Source organism: Mus caroli, unplaced genomic scaffold (assembly GCF_978045245.1).
Source record: "Mus caroli unplaced genomic scaffold, Mus_caroli_1 scaffold_8, whole genome shotgun sequence".
NCBI lineage: Eukaryota > Metazoa > Chordata > Mammalia > Rodentia > Muridae > Mus > Mus caroli.
The window spans coordinates 1349719-1374494 of NW_028227263.1; the positions used below are offsets into that span (position 1 = coordinate 1349719).

The 24776-nt window shown below is 48.5% G+C and overlaps 1 protein-coding gene across 3 annotated transcripts in view; it reads right to left on the minus strand.

Moving 5' to 3' along the window:
* The window catches only part of Shank2 (SH3 and multiple ankyrin repeat domains 2), a 453640-nt gene that overhangs the window by 408265 nt on the left and 20599 nt on the right, over positions 1 to 24776 (minus strand). For all 3 annotated transcript variants that reach the window (XM_085841131.1, XM_085841128.1, XM_085841127.1), the window contains exon 2: positions 21871 to 21965. The gene's annotated coding sequence lies outside the window, so the exon portion shown is untranslated. The remainder of the gene's footprint in view (positions 1 to 21870; positions 21966 to 24776) is intronic.

Here is a 24776-nt window from a genome sequence, read left to right on the forward strand (position 1 = left end):
TGACTTGGAGGAGACATTCCTAAACAGGTAGGTACCTAAGAAGGGCTCCACCAGACAGATCCAAAGAGGCCTGAGGCTGGGTCTGGAAGTGGGGTGATTGAAGGAAGAATCAGCTCCAAGGGTCTCTGCAGGAGGGTCCTGAGATCTCAGTGCCAGAGACCTGACCTGGAGGGTCATGACCCTAATAAGGAATGTGGTGCAGCACCATGGGAACAGCAGACACCCGGCCACCTGACAGGGGCCATTAATGATTAACTCCTGCGCAGGGCAGAGGGCAGTTGGGCACATTCACTTTCAGGTAAGCAGGAAACCAACGTTGCTCTGTGAACATCCTGCTGGCTACCTGGGGCACACTTAACACTAAACGACTACTGGTCATTTATCCCATGCTCACACAGAATAGGAGGCCTTGCTTTTTGTCTGGCTTCATTCTGGAGAGCAGGAACTATCTTTGGTCCCTGGATCCCCTCAGGACCAGACTGCAAAGGAGGTTGCCCAGAAACAGAAAGCAAGTAAGGTGAGGCAAAGAGGAAGGGTGCCTTTGTGCCACCCTGGGCAGTAGCTTTCGGTACAGCTATTCACAGGGGTACATGCAGAGCTGTAGGCTCCCAGGCCAGGAAGGTCAACCCTCAGTGCGGGCCTCTTGCATCAGCCCTGCTGGACAGCTACTAATAATGAAACAGAAAAATCACCACAGAGAAGCAAATTTCCACAAAGAAGAGGCATTTTGCTACTAGAGCATTCTGGGAACATCTAAAACCTAGAACTGGCTTATTTCACATCTAACACCCCTTATGGCAGATGCACAGTTTCATACTCATTCTTGTACTAGGGCATAAAATCTGACCTTCAATGGAAGATACAGATAAAACAGTCCAGGAAATGGCTGCAATGCCTTTGGGAATCAATTCAAAACTCTCAGGGGTTCACAGACCAATTTCTAGTTTGAAATGCACAGAGGTCTCCTTCCTGAGGGGATCTCAAACCAACACAGTGAGAGATTTTATTTTGTAGTTTACTTTGTGCATAAAATGTGTGAAATTTGTTGGTCCTTAAAGCAATGAGACCTTCCCTTCCCAAGCTGCCCTTGGGGCATTGTTTAGATCTTTAAAGCCAGGTCGAGGTCCCAGGACAGGATAGGGCCGCCTCCTGGGGAACCTGGAGAACAGAAGTCACATTTGCCAAGAAGAGCACCAACCCCCTGGGAACTCAACTGAGTAGAGCAGGCAAGGGTCAGTGACACAGGGGCCAGACAACTTCAGGGACCAGCTTCTCAGGGGAGCCTTGTTGAAAAGCTCCACCCCTCCACCCCACTGCCCCTCGAATTCTCCAGAGAAGCAGCCCGCTCTACCTGCTCCACCAGAACACCATGGGTGCAGCTGAATGAAACCCTGTGTGGCTGTGCCATGGTCCATCTTGAGGGCCAACTTGATGGAGACAAACTTCTGAGCAAGTGTAAGAGGGACTTCCTAGATTAGGTTTACTGAGATGGAAAGACACACCCTAACCATGGCAGAACCATCCATGGGCTTAGGTTCTGGACTGCCATGTGGTCTCCCACTGCTGACTGCCTGCCCTGCTATGACAGATAGCATCCTTACAAAGCTAAGCAAACCTTTCCTTTATTAAAATACTTCTCATCAGGCATTTGGTCCCAGCAAAGGTGAAAATAACCAACACAGGATATGTCCCCCACTCAGCAAGACTCTAGTGAGATATTTGCCCTGCTGCCTAAGCACGCCAAACCCACCCCATGCTGCACAGGTGAGTACACTATCCCACCTGCTCACTCATCCAGGACATCATTCAAGACACAGACAAAAACTGCCAGGCAGCTAAAAGTTTTGGAGATCAACTCTAAAATCTTAGGAGTCCCATAAGCTGACGTCCAGTGGTCTATGGAGTGAATAGGCTGAATGGTGTGCCTTTTCAGATTCATTTGTGGGAGTCCTACTCCCTGGGCCTGGTCATATGACTTGTATAAACCTCTTTCGATGGATGGTTAAAGGACTTTGAACAGAGGCAAGAAGGCTCAGTGGTAGAGTGCCTGTCTGGGTTCTAGTCCCAGCACCACAAAACCCAAGTAAATCAAATACAGTACAGTCAGTCCTGATTCAATAATGGTGAATTCTTTTTCTCCTTGCCAAAAGCAACTCAAGGAAGGGTTTGTTTTGGATAAGAGTTAAGGATGCAGTCCATCATGGTAGGGAAAGCAGGACAGAAGGAGTGTGAGTAAGGTAGCCAGTCACATTGTATCCATACTCCCAAAGCTGAGGGAAGGATGCTCTGACCAAGTTTCCCTCTTTAGACATTGTAAAATCTCAGATCAGGACATGGAGCCACCCACATGGATCTTTCCACCTCAATGAACCTAATCTAGAAGCTCCCTCACAGACATGCCCACAAGTGTTTCTATCCTGATTCTAAATCCCATCAAGTTGACAGTCAAGATTAGCTGAAACAGGGTCTCTAACAGGTGCTGGAGTTTGGACACAGTCACATACCAGGCAGAGGCATGACCTTGTGAAGAGCAGCTAGAAAACTCCATTGCAAGAAAAGGAGAGAGGCTCTGGAGGAGCCTGCCCTGAACATCTCTGTCTCCTCCCACCTCCACCCTCTAGGATGTGAGACAATAGATTCCTATTGTTTATACCACCTGTCCAAGGTGCTCTGGGATAGCACCCACGCTGTCACAGTTGGAACACTGGTGAAACATCCTGTGAACTCAGGGTCAGATTCTCCATCTGTCTTGGTTCACTGGAAATTTCCCTAAATGCTTTCTAAGGACCAGACTCCAAGTCTGGCCCTATGTGTGTCTTTGCATAAACCATAGTAAAAGGCCCCACGAACACCCCCTTCTCTGATGCCCTTCCCTTCAGCCTGCCCTTCTCCCCAATGACTAAGCTGCTGATTTCAGCACCTTCTCAAGTTGCCATGGCCACCCGGTGCTAGAAAACTGCATGTAGCTCATTCACGCATGCTCTTGAGGTCTCCTCAGCTCATACATGCATGCATACAAGCATGCTCTCTTGGCCTCCTCAGCTCAAGCAGATTTAGGAAACACACCTAAAATGCCTGAGTCCCACTACAGCCAAAGCCACCGTAGTGCTTGGCGAGAAAGCTTCCCAGAGGACAGCTAAGACAGACTCTACCAAGGTCTCTTGGACTGAGCAAGCTTCTCCCTGGAGGCCACAGACAACCTGTCCAACAGGAATGGAAGCTGCCTGGCTACACCCAGCATCTTTGAAGGCAGTAACTGTGCTCACACGACAGTGGTGACCAGAAATCTGAAGTGGCTCTTTATTCAGGAGAAAAGGATGGTGGGGACATGATAGCCACTCAATAACTCTGTGTGTTTGTGTCCATGTGTATGTGTACATGTTGGTACATGTGTCCATGTGCATAGATGTGTTTACGTGTATGGGAGATAGATAAATACATACATACATACATACATACATACATAGATCCCACCTTTAGCTCTCCACCTTATTTCACTGACCCTTATTTCACTGATGGCTAGACTGAATGACCAGCAAGCCCCAGTGATCCTGCTTTCCCTCTAGCACTGGGACCACAGATGTGTACCACCATGCCTAGCTTTTTAAATGGATGCAAACTCAGGTCCTCAGTTTGCACAGCAGACACTTTATCCACTGAGCCATGTCTCTGTCCCTAAAATATCTTCATCATGTCAGACTCAAGGGTCTAAATTAGAAAACAGATGCTACCAGGTTAAAGCATTTCCCCTAACCAGCACTGCTGAAGGGATCTGCCATGCTGGGCTGATTCGTTCTACCAATGGTTTGGAGAGTTGCCTCCTGAGGAAGATTCTAGGCCGGTTGAAAAAAAAAAGTTGCTGAGAGGGTGCTGTTATTGTCCCGGAAGCAAGTGCCATTCCTAGTTGATACCAGTAATGAGACAACCCATGTGGTGGCTCCCATCCTTCCTTGATCAGCATTGGGGCAATTTTAGACAATTGCTTCACTCAGTTCTCCACCCAGATAATGGAGAGCACACATAGTGTGTCTCTTCAGGCTCCAGCCAGCTTTTGCCCTGGCTCCTACTGCAAGCAGACCCTGTGCTACCTGGTTTTAGTTTAGATTTGCACGTTAGCTTCTTTACAGTAGAATCCAAGAGTTCCAAAGCGGGGCTAAAGAGATGGCTCAGCAGTTAAGAGCACTGACTCCCCTTCCAGAGGTCCTGAGTTCAATTCACAGCAACCACACACGTGGCTCACAACCATCTGTAGTGGGATCTGATGCCCTCTTCTGGTATGTCTGAAAACAGCTACAGTGTACTCATATAAATATAATAAATAAATCTTTAAAATAAGAAAAAGAGTTCCAGAGCTACAGTGTACTCTGCTCTTCCCTTGCCTTCTTTATCACACACCTGGACCATCATATAACACTTCTGCAGAGCTGCCCATCATGCATAGGAAGGACAAGCAAGGCAAAGGTTTGATGATGTAAAGAGCCACAGGCCGTGAGTTCTTGTGCTATGCTGTCCCATCTGTAGCTCTCCGCCCTGTGTCCAGTAAATCCCTGTGTGCAGCAGGAATAAAAAATCCAGGCCATGGACAGTCTTCCATAGACACTAAGGAACAAGGGACACCTCCATCAGAATCAACCCCTTGTAATGCTGGGGAGCAATACGTTCCCTAATTTGGACAGAAGCACTGAGTCATAGCATCTCCAGCTAACACAAGCAGGCAGGAAAGTGAACCCTTGCCCAAGGATTGGGAAGTAATGGAGGTAATCAGTATTTTTGTGTAATTACCTACACTACACTGAAAGCCCAAGAGAAGCTAAAGATAAACTGAACTAGCAAAGAAAGTCACAGGTCATACAGGTAGGAGATCAACATACAAAGGGTAACCGAATCCCTCACATTGCCTACAAAATGATGGAGAAGCATCCAGCTAGCCCTACAATCCAGGAGTCACTAAAGGTGCCATTAACATTTTGGGTATAAAGTGTATATACACAGACACGAGGTTGAACACATGGACCAACCCATCATTGGAACAGTCAGCATCTTGGTTACATTTCTGCAGCATCTGACCTGGTTAAAGTACAATGACATTATTAATCAGGGACCTTGGCTACAACAGAGAAAAAGGCAGCCTTGATGGGTTCTACTCTAGGCTGGACAAGTACAGAAAGACTCATCAGCCAAGACCTCAAGCAGAAGGGCCTCTTCCCATGAGACCTCTGCTACAATCATCTCCAATGTCATTGTCAGTGTTGGGACCTGAGGCCAATGCACAGTCTAAACCACAATGTCCACCAGAGCTGGGTAAAGTCCCTGAGATGTAGGTGTGACAAACAACAGGCTTATAGAGCTATGGGATGGGGAGTTGGCTCAGTTAGAAAAGTGTTTGGCATGCAAGCATAAGGCTTTGAGTTCATATTCCCAGCACCCACAAAAACAACTGGACATGACTCCATGTACCTGTGATCCCAGCACTGGGGATGTAGAGATGAGAGGGATCCCGGGGCTGGCTGCTCAGTTGATTTAGAGCAGTGGTTCTCAACCCTTCTAGCCCTGTGACCCTTTAATAATACAGTTCCTCATGTTGTGGTGACCCCTGACCAGAAAATTATTTTAGTTGCTACTTCATAAATGTAATTTTGCTACAGCTATGACTCATAATGCAAATATCTGTGTTTTCTGGTGGTTTTAGATGACCCCTGCGAAAAAGTCAAACAATCCCCCAAGGGGGTCAAGGCTCACAGGTTGAGAACCACTAATCTAGGCAAAGTGATTCAGTAGGAGACTATGTCTGGAAAACTAAGATTGAAAGAGATAGAGTAGAATACCCAACAAAGACCTCTAGACCCCAGTCTCTCACTCTCTCTTTCTCATACACACACACTCACACACACACATATACACACATACACACACACACACACACCACAGCCTCAAGGCACATAGAAGAGAAATGCTTCTGGCATTTTAAGGTTGGAATATGTGCTACCAAAACACTTAAAATATTGAAGCAAGTATTTGGACTCACACAGCTCTGTAGAGAGTTCTTAATGCCCTCAATAGCCAGTGCCAGTCCTGGCACAGAGTGGGATGACCCTTGAAGGGACACCAACTCTGGCCAAGACTGAAGAAAGCCTGCAGTCCCCAAAGCCCTGACTGCCAAGCACAGGTCTACCTGGGACAGCCCTCGGTGGGGATGTGGCTATCCAACCTGCCATCATCGATGTTTGATGACAGTATTTAGGCCAGACTGGACTTGGTTGATTACTATTATTCAGAGAGCTGTGGGAACCAGAGTCCTCTGCAATCGGAATGCCAATGTTTTGGTATTCTTCAGAGAATATGTCTGGAAAGTTTAAAACAATCCAGCCCTAGCCAGCCATGTGCTGGGTTCTTGGGATCAGGTCCTAGGATGTGATACCGCCCAGTGGCCTCCACACTTAGCAGCCTTCATGTTCAGTGCCCAAAGCCTTAAGAGGGGTCAAAACCCAGCCTGAGCCTGCCCTCACTTCTCCCCTCCAAAGCCTGATCAGACCACAGTCAGATGCCTACCCAAAGACCTGTCTTCTGAAATGCCTCCGCACTTTGTCTGCTCCAGGGCTCTCAGCCCCACTGAGATCCTGCTCATCCTACCTTGGGATGTGGGTCTCACTCACCGACCAAAGGCTTGCAGGAGAGAGAGAAGCTAGGCTAAATAAGACCTGGGGACAGCTTGTCCACTGGCATCATTGTCTTATGAGTAGAGCTATGACATATCCTTCATAAGCCAATCCAACCACTCCTCGGGACCAGCCTAGCCCATGTTCCTGGAGCATCTGTGAGCCCCTGGGCTGGAGCTGTGTGTGGTGCTCTTTTGTTGCTGGGGTGGACACCTTGGCAGAAGCAACTTAAAGGAGAAAGGGCTTTCTCCGGCTCGTAGTCCAAGGGGATGCAGCCCATCATAGTGGGGAAGGCATGGCGGTAGGAGCATGAGGTGGCTGGCCACATTGTGCTCTCTATCAGGAAGCAGAGAGATATGAATGTTGGCACTCAGATCCATTTCTCCTTTGTATTCGGTTTGAAGAGCGGCCCATGGTGGTGCTGCCTACACTCAGGATGAGTCTTCACTCCTCAGTCAACCTCGTTTAGATAATCCCTCATGGTCATAGCCAGACACAACCGTCTCCTTGGTGATTCTAGATCCTCTCAAGTTGACAGTCAATGCTAACTACCACAGGAGCTGCTGGCTGTCCTCCTGTCCTCCACAAGACTCAGGTGGATGTCAGCTCTCCTGCCTCCTCCACCCCAGTGTGGGGAGGACATATTAGACTGCAAGTGATTTTCATGAGATCTGCTCTTCTCTCGGAGGAGATCCCAGGTGACAGTAACACAGTCTAGGAACTCAATACCCTCATGAAGGACATGGCCATTTGCATCTCATGTCATCCTCTCCCTAGGTCCTTAAGTATCAGATGAAAGTGTGTCTGGGCAGCCTGTGGATACTGCTGTAAAGTTCCAGGAAAAGTTGAGAGGAACAGGCTTTGGGGGTCACAAACTCCAGTACTAGAACCTGCACTAGAAAGATCCTTGGATCCCTGAGGCAACAATGTGTTCTGAACTTCCCATGTCACCTCCGGGGATCAAGAGCAAGAACTGGGATCTCACTGGTTCTTCGCAGGTCTATCTCTGAGGACTTGGCAGGACCAGTGAAGGAACAGCTGAGGTGGGTACATGAGCATGGCACTTGGCCATCGAGGCTAATGAAAGGATACTGAAGAGGGACTTAAGGTCCTAGAGGGCAGAGCTGGGGTGCTGTGAAAAGCCTCCATTAACTACAAGAGTTTGGGGGAGTCAGAGAGTGGAGCAGTTTGTTGTCGCTCTTGCGGTCAGCAGAGAGAGAAGGCAGAAGCCACTGGTACATTGCTGCTTAGCACAAAACAGTTGTTAAATTCCTAATTGCACCTCTCTGTCCCCTGAATCCCTCGATGGCTGAGTTCTTCAGTGAGGCACGATCTTCCCGATGTCTAGTCTTGCCCCCTCTCCAGTTGCCCACCCCATTAGTTCAGAACACAAAGTCTTATCTAACATAAGTCCTGAGACTCAAGAGTCCCTCCTTTTTGATCTGTGGACTCAGTTACATAGCAAACGCCCTGTGACTTTTCAAGCCCAGGATGAATGGAGAGCCTAGACAAGCAGACAACAGCTGCCAACTAGGGAAGACGGGGACCCGGTGCCTCCTGCTTCTCTGTGACTCTCTTGTGAGCTCTAAGTGCTTCTCATACTGAAAATGGGACAAAATGATACATTTCTTTTTGGGGCAGTGAGGAAGAGGAGAGGGAGGAACAGAGGAGAGAATGGAGACAGGGGCTAAGAAGCCTGAGGATTGGGTAGGAAAGACTTGGGGGGATCCCCTCCTCCACCAAATGGAGACATTGGGTGTTCTGGGTTTAGCCTCCATCCTGATACCAACAATACACTGAAATAGATTGAAAAAACCACCTATTTTCAAATGCAGGGCAGTAATGCAGGAAACAAGGTAAGTTCTGGATCATTCCAGCTTTTTCCTGGAACAGTTTCCATGACACGGTGGAGGTGGTGGGCTGGGAGCCCAGGGACATCCAGGTGACCCTGGGAAAGTGTGCCATTGCCCTCGCTGTGCACCAGCTGCCGAGTCTGCCAGCTCCTGGAGAGACCCAGCCCCAAGGCCACCCTGGAGGCCTGGACAAACCCAGAGGGATGGAAACAAAATAAAGGAGAGGAATGTGGGAAAGAGATCAGCAGTGAACAGAGACAGAGGGAGGCAAGGCATGGGAGAATGGGTGAGAACCATCAGGACACATCATACACACACAGGAAACTGGGAAAGGCAATTTTAATTAATAATAAAGCATACCGTGTTCACACGAAACTCTCATCTAGTGAAACTTTTGCTTCCCTTAAAAAACACAGAAATATTATAAGAACGTGTTTTTGTTTTAATCCCAGGTGTAGGATATGGGGCTGCTTCAGATTGCCAACAGCAGCTGACTATGATTTGCCTTGTGCAGGGGGGTGATTTTGCCAGCTGCAGATAATTTCTGCGACTGTGTACTGTTTGGTACTCTGGGGACTTTTAAGGGGGTCTATAAATGCTAGGACCCAGGAGGTAAGGTGTTGGTTGTTGTTGGTCACAGTTTGTTAAACAGTCGTGCACAAAAAAGAAACAACAAGAAGAAATTAGATATCCTGACAGTGAAGATCAAACTTGCCCCAAGGAACTCAGCGCCCCTAATCAGCATGAAGTCGTCTAATGATAATGTCACCCCTTTTCCGACCTCTGATTTTATTCAGGAATCTCTTTCCTCTCCCCTTTATCCCTTTTCTCTCTCATCTACTGTTAGGGGTTTGAAAGGATGGAAGAATGGGGTACAGGAAGGTAGAAGAAAGAAGAACTCACAAAGTAGCAAAGACAAGCTACAGGGTCACCTCAGTGACAGTCCATGTTCACACAGAGGGGTCACCTCAATGCCTACCCACATTCAGAAGGGTCACCTTGGTAACAGCCCATGTTCACACAGATGGTTCACTTGATAACAGCCCATGTCCACTCGAACCATAGCTTGCCCTGGGGAATCCACCAGGCCTAGAATGCCCCCCAGAGCGGACAACCAGAGTCCACTGTGGCCTGACTGCATCATGGGGATAACAGAGTAACCCCGACTGTCCTGGACAGATGTCATCTCTAGTTGCACGTGTAGACCTTGGCAGCTGGTGGCTGTGGCTTGTCTTATTCCAGGTGTGCGGTGACTGTGCTGCTCAGCTTCGCCAACACCATGGTATTTATACAAACAAGCCATGGGCACCCAGCCTGTGCCTTGCTTTATTTAAGAGATGCTACCTGCTGGCATTCTGCACCAATAGGGACAGGGTAGGGGAGATGAGAACACAGGACGACGCTGTTCCCACAGAAAGCTGTGGAGGAGGTGGTGTGCTCTGGACAATTAAAATAGCTTTTCTTCTCATGAGGGCGGTAACTCGGAAACCAACAAAACAGAAAAATTAGAAAGTTCCCCACTAACAATGCCGTGGACAAGAGGTCCGCAGTTGAAGTTTAGGTCACCCATACAGACACACACAAACACACAAAATAAAACTATAAAGAAAAAAAAAAACCCAGTACAATTGCTAATTAAAATAGACACAAACTTCTATAAAACACCTACAGATGGTATGTTTGAAAAAAACCTGTCAATCCACAATAAATAAACCACACCACACTTGCCCACACGCCAACGTAGATCGAATTAATTCCAGCCCAGGAACATAAACTTTTAGAAAGTGCGAGAACAACCCAGTGGGGTTGATATGCCTCAGCTACTACCTGTAATTCTTTTATTTATTATTAATTTGTTTATTATTTCATGTCCATGAGTGTGCGCCTGCTTGCATATCTGTATACCACATGTGTGCAATGCCTACAGAGATCAGAAGAGGGTGTCAAATGTCCTGGAACTAGAGTTACAGATGGTTGTGAGTAGTCATGTGGGTTCTGGAAAGCCAATTGGGCTCAGTGCTCTTAACTATCTCTCTAGGAGCAGATGGCCTGGGATAATCTTGAATCTTAAGGGAACAGGCTGGGAGCCCCTCATGGCCACCCACAGCTCTAGTCTATAGCCTGTGGTCAGTTGCACCCACTGCCTGTCATCGTGGATGCTGGAGAGCTAAGACAGATGTGTGTCAGGGCTCCCCCAAGGCTTGTGTCCTTTCCCTACAGATGGTGTCTTCTCCCAGTATCTTCACACAGCCATCCTCTATGCATCTCTATCCTGCTTCCAAGTCACTCACCCTGGTCTCTAGGAAAGCCAAGTAGTGGGGACAAGGTTACTGGCTAGAGGCATCCATGCTTTAAACACATCTGCAGCCAGCAGCGCCATTCCAGGGTCCATGCTGGAACTGAACTTGGCATTGATGCTTCTTCAGCCCACATAGAAGAGACCTTAAATCCAACCCCAATCCAGGGAGGAAACTAAGGCCTGAGAAGGGTCTCCACCCCCCTAATCCACACAGCAGTGGCAGCAAACAGTGCCACCTCCTATTCTGCAGCTCCCTGCCTGGCATCTCTGAGCACATTTCTCAAGGGTGCAGCCACATAGCCAACATGCATCAGCTCACATTTCAGAGGCAGGAGTCTAGAATGCAGGCATGACCAGGATAGGTCTCTCCAGAGATCCACTAGACCAGGCTTTGCCCCATGTGTCATGGGACTTTTCCTAGGGAGACGTAAAGAAACATCATTCATCCTAGACAGAGAAGTCACCAGCAGACCAAAGAAAGAATTCTGTCTGATGCAGTTAGGTGAACAGTGAGCTTGCTGGGGTCACTTTCAGGTGCATGGGTATAACTCAGAAGCAGCTATACCTCTGAAGAGTCCCAGCCATTGCAAGAACTCATAAAAGCTGTGCCAACAAAGAGACCCCCTAGGTAATACAAGAAACTATACTACTAAGTAGTACACCCTCCCGAGGCAAAGATCTACCTTTGATAGAACTTTGGGGGTGCAGAGCACTTGTCTTGATGTCAGAAACCTGCCCTGTCCCACTGGAGACTGTTAACAGGTATGATCTCAAGGCCTCAGTCTCCTGAGGGTCTCCTGAGGGTCTCAGCTGTTCCCATGGTCAAGCCCCTCATAGAGAAAGCAGATATTCAGCACTACATGTGAGCAACACATTCAGCAGGTGAGCAACATCTCCATGCAAACATGCCCACATCCCCCTGTGCTTACATGGCCTCTCTGTGTGGGCCTATGTCCCAGTTACCTCCTATAATCCTTCCCTGTTTAACAGGACCCAGATTACTGACCTCATTGTACTGTGTCACCTCATTAAAGAGTCAATCTGTAAACAAGGCCAACATGGGCAGACATGGTTCAGGTCTTCACAGGCCATCATCTAGTACATCTAGGACAAGAGCAAGATCATGCCTGCCACACTGAGAAACTGGATACAGGGAGACCCAAAGCTTTAGCAATGTTCAGTGTGTCCCCAGTAACCCCAGGACTGGGAAAAGGCAGAGACTCGGATAACTGAGGGACAAGCTTTATGCTTGTGGTGGCCACCAAGGCCAAATCTGAGAATGGTTCTCTGCAGGTGACTCCCAAATACCACAGACAGGACACGAGCTTCCTACCAAGCTATCCTGCCATGTAGAATACGCCAACCCCTGTGACAGATGAACTCTGGACAGATGATGAGCACAAAGGCCATGCCCACTGGATGTCAGGAGATATGTAAACCCATGGCAGGCTCACATGGAGAAGATCTTGAGGTAGGCAAATCCTGGACTCTAGAGGAGTGGCTGCATGCCCCGGTCAAGGGCTAACCCTAGCTGCTGAGATGGACAGTCAGACTGTGGGGGCCAACTAGCCATTTCCCTTGGGGAATGCTGTTCTTGCTGCTATGGAGGTTCAGGCCTAAGAAGGTTGGTTGTGAAGCCATGTTCAGAACTGCCAGAAGTGATTTTGTTTTATACACCTGCACCTGCTCACGTTGATATTGGGTGCTAACCAGCAAGCCTTTTTATCCCAGAAAAATATACACCCAAGGGATTGGTGTACATGAGAGATTATTTCACTGAGAGCTACTGTTGAGAAAACTGAAAACTGGGTTTGGAAATAGCTCTCAGTTAAAGCATTTGCCTCACAAATGTAAGGACCATGATCAGATCCTCAGAACCTATACAAATATCAGGTAGATATGGCAGCCCCCCCCCCCTGTAATTACAGCCTCAGAGGGCAGAGCCTGGGCATCCCCAGAGCAAGCTGACTAGCAGGACTAGCCAATTGATGAGTTCTGGGTTTGATTGAGAGACCCTCAAAGACTAAGTTGGTAAAGGCGATCAAAGATTACATCAACCCCAGGGCCCTCCACATGCATGCACATCTACAGATGTATGCCCACACACATGCAAAACATGCATACATACATGCATGTACATGGAAAGGGGAGGAGGGAAGAAAGCTTAAAATTATTCTAGAATATTTCAGAGAACTTGAATTTTTTCCTTATCTTCTGTGCAATGAGGTAGATGAGAGAAACTCAAATACCCAAGACAGAATGTTTTGATAGACTCTAAGGGGCTTTGAGTCTGTAGGTGAGAAGGCACTGCTTGCCTGGATTTATAAATGGAGCACACTGGTAATGGAGGCCACCAGCTGAAGAGCAGTGATCTGGAGGTCCCTCTATCCACCTCCCCACCCCCAACTCTGTCCCACTTGAGCAAAACACCTGATCTCGAAAGGAGGAGCAGAGAAGGGTGAGGGAATGTTCTGAGATTCTATAATCCTCAACCTCCATGCCTGGAGCAGCCTCAGCCCACCACCCTTCCTGGCCAGTGCCTCCACGTTGGCACAGGGATCCAGCCTGCAAAGCTCCCAAGTCCATCTTGCTCTTGTCTCTCCACGGGAGCAGCCCAAGCTACTGAAGCAGAAGCTCAGGACCCACTAGCCTCAGCCCACAGAGCGCTCAGTGTGCGGCTCAGCAGCTGCTGGCTAAGAGGAGGGAATAACTCAGCCACCTACTCCATTCGGCGCCTAAAGCAGAGGAAGGAAGGCCCGACACCTGACTGAGTGTGCCCACACACAGGAGGCCACGTTCCAAAGCAATACAAGAGCCACTAATGACATGGAAAAGAGGCAAGCCTTCAGAGGGCCAGCCTGGGCCAACTCGTTCCACCTCCTGCCAAGCCTTCAGGAACAGGGAAGGGCTCAAGTTTGAATAGTCCCTTTGGGGGGTTGTGAATTCTGTGGGTGGCCTCAGTGCAGTGGAGTTGAGACCCCCTGGCCAGCAGCACCCCTTCTGTTCTGGTTTGCTTTCTATTGCTGTGATAAACACAGTGACCAAAAGCACTTGGGGAGGAAAGTTTCACCTTACAGCTTACAGCACATCATGGAGAGAATCGGGAAGGCTAAGGCAGGAACCCAGAGGCAGGAGTGGAAGCAGAGGCTATGGAGTGCAAGCTCATAAGCAGTTTTCCTCCGTAACTTCCGCTGCTTACGGGCTTGCTCTCCATAGCCTGCTCAGCTTTCTTACACAACTGAAGGCCACCTGTGCAGTGCTGGCACAGCCTATAGTGGGCTGGGCCCTCCCACGGCAATCATTAATCAAGAAAAAGCTCCATAGGCTCTTCTACAAGCCAATCTGGTAGAGGCAATTCCTCAACTACGGTTTCTCCTCCCAGGAGAACGCTAGCTTATGTCAAGTCGACAAAGCACTAACCAGGAAATTGACCCCTTGCCAAACTGACACACAAATACATAATTATTAAATCATAATATCCTCTCTGTTTATCTCCAAGATCTTATGTTAATATCACAATGAAAAACTAAGTGTGACTTAAATTCCTGTAGTCTTTAACAATTTCAGCACTTGGGGCTGGAGAGATAGCTCAGGGATGAAGACCAACAGCTGCTCTTTCAGAGGGCCTGGGTTCTATTCCCAGCCCCAACACGGCAGCTCACACCTGTCTGTAACTCCACTTCCAGGGCACCTGGCACCCTATGCCGGCCTCCACAAGTACTGCATGCACATGGTTCACAGACATACAACCAGGCAAACATCATACCTATACAATTTTTTAAAAATTTCAACACTTTAAAAAAGACCAGTCTCTTTAAAATACCCAATGTCTCTTTTGTCCAAAATCTCTCAACTGTGAGCTCCTGTAAGAAAAAAAAAATCCAAATCAATCTAAGAACTTTCTTATTCCAAGAGAGAAGAACCTGGGAACCGTCTCTGTCTGAACAAAGTAAAACCAAGCCCAGCAGTACACGTTACATCCTGTAGCTCAGAGTCTTGCATCTGGCCCTCGCTCACCATCTTCTGGGCTCCTACAGGCCTGGGCAGCTCCACCTCTGCAGCTCTGTCCTGAACAGCACACATATCACATAGGCTCAGGCAGACTCCACACCACAGCTGCTGCTGTCCTTGGTGATCCTCCCATTGTCCTGGTATTCCAATGTCCTTGATCTCCATGGTCCTGGCATCACCACACTGTTCCTTCACCAGTGACCTTCTGGCCTCTCCTCAGGGACTTTGACCTGCTACACTGTGCCAAGCTTCATCCCCTCTCCATGACCCCTTGAGCCCTACAGTCTCTATGACACCTTGCAACAGAAAGCTGGTTTCAAAGTATCCCCACCCTACAACCTGGAGCAAGGCTGGCCATCACTGTGGGGGGAAAAAGCTCCTATTTTTCCAGCTGGAAACTGGTTACTTGGTCTGAGAAGTGTCCTTGGCATCCAGGAAGGGTTGCTGCACCTTAAGAGAGTGGCAGGAATGTCCCTCCCCTCCTCAGTGTGCAATCAGGAGTAAGCCACTCTATTTGGTCAGTCTGCCAGCCAAGAGAGGCTTGTCACTTTGTGGGCAGTTTCCCTCCTTCCTCCAAATCCATGAGCAGTAAAAGCATTTGTCTATCTGCCATCCTCCCCCTCATCACCACATCACTGGCAATCATCAAGGTGTAGAATCAGTCTATAAGGACCCAGGCGATGGAATGTTCTCCAGCTATGAAAAAGAGCAAGGCACTGGTACAGGCTACAGTGCGGATGAGCCTTGAGGACCCTATGCCAAGTGAAATCACACAGCACAGAAGGCCATATTCTGTCTAACCACTTCTATACAGTGTCCAGAAGTATAGTTACTCAGAGCCAAGGGGAGGTAAGGCGTGATTGCTGTTGACCTAGGGGTTTCTTCTTGGGGAGGTAAGAACATTCTAGAATAGACAGTGGTATGGTTGTACAGCACTCAGGAACCACTGACTTGGACACTTTACAGTGGTAAGCATAGTAGACAGCACTCTCCAGTGGAAGAGCACCAATAGGATGGGGGCATTTTAAAAGGGGATGTGTCATGCTGGCCTTCACAATGCTGTCTGGGTAGTTCAACTCTAGCTAGCTCACCCAGAGTGATGGAGAGTTTGGCAGCTGCTCAGTCCTGAAGGGCTGTTGGGACTCTGTCTACAGCAGAAGGCTGATAAAATTGGTCCAGGTATTGGTGAAGCTCAGTGGTCGGCCTCTGAACTTGCCACTGAGAGCAATGGTAAGCAAGCAATGTTTCCTTCATCCCATTCTTTTATCTGGGCTGCTGCTGACATCAAGTGTAGGTCTGTCTTCCTACTTCAAATAATCTGAGAAAAAAATCCTTCACGGGAGCACCCAGAGGACTGTTCCAGTTGATTCCAGATCCAGTCGGCCACCAGAGTTTTACGTGAATCTTACATCAATTTGTAAATTGCCAAGAAAAATAACCCTAAAAGATAAAACCAGGCCCCTACCCATTAAAGTAAAGTCCTCTTTTCCTAGCCAGAGGCTACCTGCTTAGACTTCTGCTGACTTCTGGAATTCCTGTCATTGATTCTGCTCACAGCAGTGTGGATGCCCACAGCTTTGGCCATGGCTCTGCTTATCCTAGACAGGGTGGCTGTCCACCATGTACAGTTCAGGTGATCAGAATCCTACCTGATGAGGCATGGTATCCATGTGGCCGTCTTGCCTTCTACAGTGACCTATGCTGTTCCAGTGGCATTTTCTGGTCCAATGTATGGTGCCTGCTCACATCTCTCCTGTACCCCATCTCCTGGAGGCATAGTTGCTGGACAGCATACACTGTTTGCCAAGGGTCTGAAAGCCAAGCCACCTTTGCTGTTAGATCCCGTCCATCTCTGGTGTGCCTCTCCTAGGGCAGGACTTCTAAGGAAGTGGCTGTGAGCCCCATTTTACCTCCACAGGCTCTCAAAGCCAAGGGCTCAATCCACATTGCAGCCTGCACATCCCTGGCACCGGCTCTTTTCTGCCTGCCTTCAATCACTGTTGCCACCTTCACAAGCACTTGAGCCTGATCCCCACTGTGACATTTCAGGTTTAACAAGACACACTTTCTCAAAGCTGCAGTTTACAAAGCCCACGGTGCTGATGTTGACTCTCTAGCTGCATTTTACTCTACCGGGTGAAAACATGAAGCTGCTATTGTGCAGGTCCAGAGAGTTCTAGACTCACGGACCACACATGGAATGACAGCCAAAACTGGCCCACAGTTCCTGGGGTAGGTGATGTCCTGGTGGTCTCTTATCCACCTTCCTGCCTCACCTTTGATCCCTGCAACATTCCCTGAGAGTCCCTCATATTGAAGGTCTGATGTGCATCATGTCATAGACTCCAGGCCAACTTTTCTGGGCCTGGTGTCTGTCTGTCTGTCTGTCTGTCTCTCTCTCTCTCTCTCTCTCTGTCTCTGTCTCTCTGTCTCTGTCTCTCTCTCTGTGTGTGTGTGTGTGTTACATGCGCATGAGTACTCCAGTGTGTGCTCAAGCAGAATTCACAGCAGGATATCAAGTATCTTCCTGTATCTCCAATGTATTACCTCAAGCCAGGTCCTTTTACCAACCTCTACCTCATCCACTCTGTTCACAAAAGCTAATCCTCCCCACAGCCTCAGGATCCCAAAGATCACAGGACAGGACAGTGCTGCCTGCCATCCTTGCTGTCCACCTAGGAAACCACCACCAGGAGTTCCCACAGTAACCAGTGTGCTGTCAAGGGAACCTGAGCCCTCAGAAATGGATGCTCACACCTGTCTTCTTGCTGAGTGAAAGCCAGAGGCTTGAAAAGGAGCCCATCACATCCTGTGAAGGTCTCCTACAACCATTCTACAAAGTACAAAAGCCTGGTCTCAAGCAGCAGAGATTTTGCTCTTGGAAGCCAATGTCAACAACTCAGGACCCCCAGCTAGATCTATGTAAGCAATACTGCACTCTCCCAGACCCTCAAAGCCCAGAAGAGTGTCCCCCTGCATCTCTCAGTTCCTGTGGCTTCAGACATCCCTGAGCCATGGCTGTATCTTCTTCTTCTTCCTCTTCTTCTTCCTCTTCTTCTTCTTCTTCTCCTTCTCCTTCTCCTTCTCCTTCTCCTTCTCCTTCTCCTTCTCCTTCTTCTTCCTCTTCCTCTTCTTCTTCTTCTTTCTTCTTCTTCTTCTTTCTCCTCCTCCTCCTCCTCCTCTTCCTTCTTCCTCTTCCTCCTCCTCTTCCTCCTATTCTTCTTCATTGTTGTCATCATCATCATCATTGTGTGTATATAAGATGTATGTATGTCACACATATCGAGGTCAGAGAACTGTTTGATGGAGTCTGTCCTCTTGTGGGACCATGAAAGGTAGCTTGGTTCCCAGTTGAGCTAAGGCTCAAAACCCCAGAGACCTTGAAGGGATGGTAGATGCTTAGCCTGTTCCCAGGCACCAGGCCCCTGTCACTAGCCACAGCCCTCCATAGATTTGTGGCCATCAGTTATGTAAGGGCAATGCCCCAACCCCCTCCACATGTAGAGGACATGACCTGTGGTCACATAGGCTCAAGACAGATCTCCACTTTAATGAAGTACCTAAAGGCCTGGAGGGCTTAGCCAATAAGTTTTTCTTCCCAGACACTCCTCCCTGCAAAAGGTCTCAGGCCCACCGTGAGAAATGGGGTATGGTTTTACTCATTCACTTTCCACCATGACAATAAATGCCTTAAAACCATGGACTGTCTCTTTTCACTGGGATCTGCAGTAGGGAACCATGGAGCCCCTGTCTAATCTCCCATAGAAGGCAGTCTGTGCTCCCATTCATGGTTGCCACCAAGTCAAGCTCAAGACTGCTGCCCATCAACCCAAGAACTCTCCCCAAGGGACCAGCTGGAGCTCTCCCCTTTTCTCCCTCAACCCCAGGCCAGGTCCATCCCATGGGCTCCCCACTCTGTTCTCAGCTCTTCCACAGCTTTCAGTGGTGCCTGGGTGTCCAAGAGCCTAAGAACCAGATGACCCTGAGAACCTAAAAACCAGATGGCCCCGGCCATGTTGTAGGCCCAGGGACCCCTGAGCCAGCCCTGGCTGTCCTGCTCCTCAGTCTGTGCTTACCCACCCCTGGAGCAGTGTCCCCGGCCTTCCCTACTACCCAACCCTCGCCCAATGACAGTGTGAGGTAAGAGTAGTCAACTTCCCCTGTCCTACCTCCCCAAGTGGGTATGCCCTATGGCAGAAAGACACAGGCCCCATAACCCTACATCCTCCTCTTCTACATTTCTGTGGGTTCTGAGGATCAAACCCAGGCAGGTCCCTAGGCTCTCACAATAAGCACTTTACCCACCTGCCCCCATGGCTGCATCTCTCCAGGTTCTGCCTTGGCTTCTTGAGGTATCATCTTCTCTCTCTCCAAGCTTCTCTCAGCCCCTATACAAGGGCTTTAATGACATTAGACTAGCAAGATTATCCAGGCCATCTCCCATACACAAGGCCCTCCCTCAACTCAGTCTTGTTGCCAGTTCCCTTGGGGTCACACAAGATCAAGGGATCAGGATATCTGTGGGTTTAGGACCATCTGCCAACCTATCACATGCTTCTGGTGGCAGGTCCCCCAAAGAAATCTCAGAGATGCTAAAGATGGTTCATCAGCTTTGGGTAGGTCCTTGAGCTCAACCATTGCCGTCCAGCTAAATAGCACTCACCAAGAGAGGGTCATTGGTTCCCATGGTACCCCATGACAGACTAGGTTTTGGGCAGCAAGGGGACAGAGTGACCTGATTTTGCTCACATTGCATAGACAGCATGGAGATGGAAGAGTAACACCTATTTGATAAAGCCAAACTCCTAGGAAGAAAGGGCCACATTCCCTGTCCACACTCCACCCAATCTTGGGTCCTCCAGGCTTCATCTCCTGGCATAGGTCCTACCTATGATCACAGGCCTGGGGCTGACATGTCAGGTCAACAAGGACCAGTTTTCTCAATTATGGCTCCCTGGCACATATGTGAGGAACTGCTGAGCACGAGGCTAGGCCCCACAGAACCTTGGGGTGACTTATCCTCTCCCCAGCAAGACAGCCAAGGACCCAAGGCCCTGACTAAAATGATGGTGACATCCAGCTGCTGTCTCCCCATGTACAGCCCAGCCACACCTGATTGTACACACCCAGCCCTGTGTACACGAAGTTATTCAGCATAAACCACTGTAAGGTTCTGTAAGCAAAAACCCAACCCTTAGGCTCCCAGACCTCAAATTTCTCAGGATAAAGAGATGGGTTGCCGGGCGTGGTGGCGCACGCCTTTAATCCCAGCACTCGGGAGGCAGAGGCAGGCGGATTTCTGAGTTCAAGGCCAGCCTGGTCTACAAAGTGAGTGCCAGGACAGCCAGGGCTACACAGAGAAACCCTGTCTCGAAAAACCAAAAAAAAAAAAAAAAAAAAAGAGATGGGTTGACCTCCCACAGCACAGATACCACAAAGGGCCTGCTGCTGATGGCCAAATGAAGTCCTTCCACACCACGATGGGACAGCTCTGCGCATCCACTAGGATGGCAGTCATCACCCAGCTCTTGAAAATTCAAGAGTCCCACAGCACCCACTGCAAAGCATCTACCCAAGAGAAAGAAAAACATCCACCCATGTGACATAGCCATACAATGCAATAAGCCTCCCCAAATGCAAAATGGTCCCTATAAGAAGAACTGAGGCTTCGAAACACACTTCAACATGGAACAGACATCACACCCTGGTCAGATTTCATCTCATTGTGTCAGTCCCCAGTCAGACCCATATACATGAAAAGTCTTGGGGTGGAGGGAGGGAGTGTCCAATAGGGCAGAGCCTCCTTCTGGAAAGCCACTGGGAATGACCACATGACAGAGAAAAACTCATCAAACTATCCACTGGAAACTGCTACGTGGGAAGTTTCTGTTGTGTGTATTCTAGCACAATCAACAGACTAAAATGTTATTTTTGGAAAAGGCAGTGGGCAGGCACTAGCCTGGAGCCACAGTCAGCCCCTGAATGGAAATGAGACACTGGACCCCGTACCCACCCTCCAAGACACAGAGGCACTACCAGCCCCGCTCATCCGCATCTATTTCTCTCCCCCTCCTGAAAAGGTCAACCCAAGCACAAAGGCTGATAAAACCCATCCCAAGTTTGGGTGAATCCTCTAGGCTAAAGAAGCACTGGCAGGTGTTTGAGACACCCTCCGGTAGAGAACATGGCTTGAAGTGACCCAGAATGCTTTGGGAAAGTGAAATATTCAAGATCATCTCTCATGGGCATGGCTGATCTGTGATACAACAGTCACTACAAAGAAGACAACTGAAAGCCATACAATAGGGGCTGAGAGCTGGCTCAGAAGATAAAGTGCCTGCTGCCCAGGTCTGAGGACCTGAGTTCAGATCCCCAGTACCCACAGAAAGCTGTGCATACAAGGCGGCACACATCTGCAAAGCTGGTGATGGAGGGCAGAGAAAGCCAGGGTGTGCTCCAGGCTTAGTGAGAGGCCCTACTTCTAAATGTATGCTGGAAAACAAGAGAGGAAGATGTCCAACCCAGACCACATGTGTATATACAGATGTGCACCTGTACACATACACACACTCCATACACATACAGATGTGCACCTATACACACACACACACTCCATACACATACAGATGTGTACCTGTACACATACACACACTCCATACACATACAGATGTGCACCTGTATACACACACTCCATACACATACAGTTTATTCTTTTAAAGAGAGAAAGCCACAGCTGGGCGGTGGTGGCTCACGCCTTTAATCCCAGCACTTGGGAGGCAGAGGCAGGCGGATTTCTGAGTTCAAGGCCAGCCTGGTTTACAAAGTGAGTTCCAGGACAGCCAGGGCTACACAGAGAAACCCTGTCTTGAAAAGACCAAAAAAAAAAAGAGAGAGAGAGAAAGCCACACTATAGACTTAACACAAACACACACACACACGACACACAAATCACAGAAACAATCTACAAGGATTCGGGCAGGTTTATGGTTTTGTCTTGGGCAATATCAGCACTGTGTCTGTGACAGGACAAGGGAACCAGGTTCCCACTCACCAGAGGTGTCAGCACACCAGGTCCCACAGGAAGGCTCCCTACAGCAGCCACAGCCTGCACTCTGGATGGCGAGGAGAGTGGAGAAGCTTCTGGACCTGTAAAGACAGGAGCCAGGGCACTGTCAGGTGGGACTGCAAGGGGCACAGGGTCCAACTCTCCACAGACCTTGGTTTTTCTGAGCTTAAAAACAAACCAACAGTTGGACTTTCTCTTTACACACATGGCGTAGTTATGCTGGTCCCCTTCCCCAGTGCAGCTGAGCCCCGGATACCAGACACAAATTAAACAGGAGCCAGGCCACAGGTGGCCAGTGGGGACACCTGTGGGTGTCCTGGTCTTTGGCCTCATCGCCCCACACACATGCTTGTTGTGCTGCTGTTTCCTCAGGGAGGGAAGAGGGACCCAAGGTGCCCAGGACTAAGAAAATCAAAGCTGAGGAAGTAAAGAAACATAAGATCATAAGAACATAAGATCAAGTCATTATGAACAGTGGCAAGTGCTGGGGGGTGGGGCTCTTCAGTGGAGCTGCCTGCAAGGTGTACAAGGAGCCCGTGGGATGCTGCTTTCTTGGTCATCAGTCATGCTCGGTGTGGGTCTTTCCAATGATGCAGCTGCCTGTAAGTCATCCACGCTCCTGCAGATGTAGCCCTGACCCATGGCTCCTGGGAGCAACTGTCGCGAATCTTCCTGAGAGTACCCCTCATATGCACTCCTGTGAGTCATCCTAATATGCTCACTGGTCCACTGAGGTAGATTCTGGTGGAATAATTCCTTTGGTCTGTACTTTGGTAATCAGTGTTCATGCTGTCCTAGAAAGAGTTACAAAACCACACAGAACAAGCCAGAAACCCTAGTGGGATGGGCGAAATCCCACAACCAAAGCTCTCTCTTCACTCAAAGGACATTTTAGCAACTCTGGCCAGACACTCAGAGCCAGTCTCTACCTGCCCCAGCAGAAAGGCCAAATGAGAGCATGGATTTCTAAGCTGAGTGGCTGTACCAGGGCCCCTACCTCTGCCAGGCAGGGAGGTGGGGAGAGAGATATAACCACTGGCATCAAGGATGCTCTCCTTCCCTCCAGTACCTGCTTGGCCATCTCAGGGAGCCTGGGCCTCCAGTCACCTGGCAGCCACAATATGTCCATCACTGTGCACTGGGCTATCATCAGAAGATAAATAGAGGCAGAGCTGCCACACTGTCCAGGGGCAAGGCTACTCCACCAATGACATCAGTAGAAGGCATATGGAGGGCCAGAATTCCCACACCTTCCAGGAGAGACAGAGACTTCTCCAGGTTGGGATCTGTAGAGGCCATGAACTCCAGCTCTCCCTAAAGGAAGTGAGGCAAGGTTCATGCCCACCTTCTCTATGGAGGCAGCACTAAAAAACAAGAGTTATCCGAGAGTGATGGTGCATATCTAAAATCCTGGCACCAAAGAGTTAAAGGTAGGAGGATCAGAAATTCAAGGTCAGCCTTGACTATATAGTGTGTTCTAGGCTAGCCTGGGCTACATTGGAAGGCAGAAGAAGAGGAGAAGGAGGGAAAAGAGGAGAGGATAAACCCATGAAAGTTCATATCAAGTTACATCATTATTAATGATGCCAATGGAAAAATAGTGCCAATGGAAAAGTCTAGAAAACAAATTAAGGAACACAATGCCTTAAATATAAGGCAGGGGCCATGAAAAAAAAATGCTGAACTTCTCATTAACAACCGTGGAGTCAAAAGAAGGCAGCCCAGGACTTAGCAAGTGAAGACAGGGGGGACTGACAAATGCTCTGTGTGTGGGAAGAACAAAGCAAAGAACTCACATGAATCCATCAGCAGCAGACCTGTTGTCAAGGTGGCCAGAAGTAGGGCCAGCAAGCTGGCACCACAAGTATAGACCCCATGACCTGAGTTAATCTCCAGAACTCACCTGTCTTAATCAGCTTTGATTGTCAATTTGACACAGCCTAGAGTTACCTGAGAAAGGTCTCAGCTGAGGGATTGCCCAGGTCAGATTGGCCTGTGGGCATGTCTGTAGGAAACTGTCTTGATTGTTAATTAATGTTGGAGGGCCCAAGGCACTAAGCATGAGCCTGTAAGTGAGCCAGAAAGTTGTGTTCCTCCGTGGTTTCTGCTTCAAGTCCTTGCCCTGACTTCTCTCCCCAATCGAAGACTTTCCCTCACACTTTCTCTGTGACCTGAATGCGTAAACCAAATAAACCCATTCCTCTCCATGTTGCTTTCTGTCAGAGTGTTTCACCACAGCAACAGCAAGCTGCAAGGAGAAAAACAACTTCACAAAGTTGTCCTCTGACCTCCAACTGTGTGTTATGGCATATGTACCAACCTCACATACATACATTATACACACATATGCACATAATACAATAATAATAAATGCAATGTTTTTAAAGGATGGATAAAGTAACCTCTTCAAAAAAAGAAATAATTTAAAAAGCAGGACTGTGAAGCAGGAGGGGAAAATGCATATGGTGAGCAAAAATGTGCAATATTCCCCCCTTCTCAAATTTTCTAAATTTTTTTTGACAATCACATTTTTTAAAAAAACTGTAGCACATTTGATAAGAATCTAAATTCGCATAAAGGAAATACTTGGCAATTACAAGTGGGGAGGGCAGAAGATCATAAAATAATAAAGTATATATTCTACTCAAACAAGTTCCACAGTAAGTGATAATAAAGCTAGTGTGTGCAGTGCCTAGAGCAAACAGTTATGCAACAGATGAACTCAAAAATACTACTTAATGCAGATAAGCCAAAATGGAACCCCACGTAAGGATTCGCATAACCCACAAAAAGGAAGGAAAAGAAAACAGAAAACCCCAAAGAACTAGCATAAGTCCTTGCATGTAGTAATTCCATTAAATGTAAATGGTCAGAAGTATGGCAACTAAAAA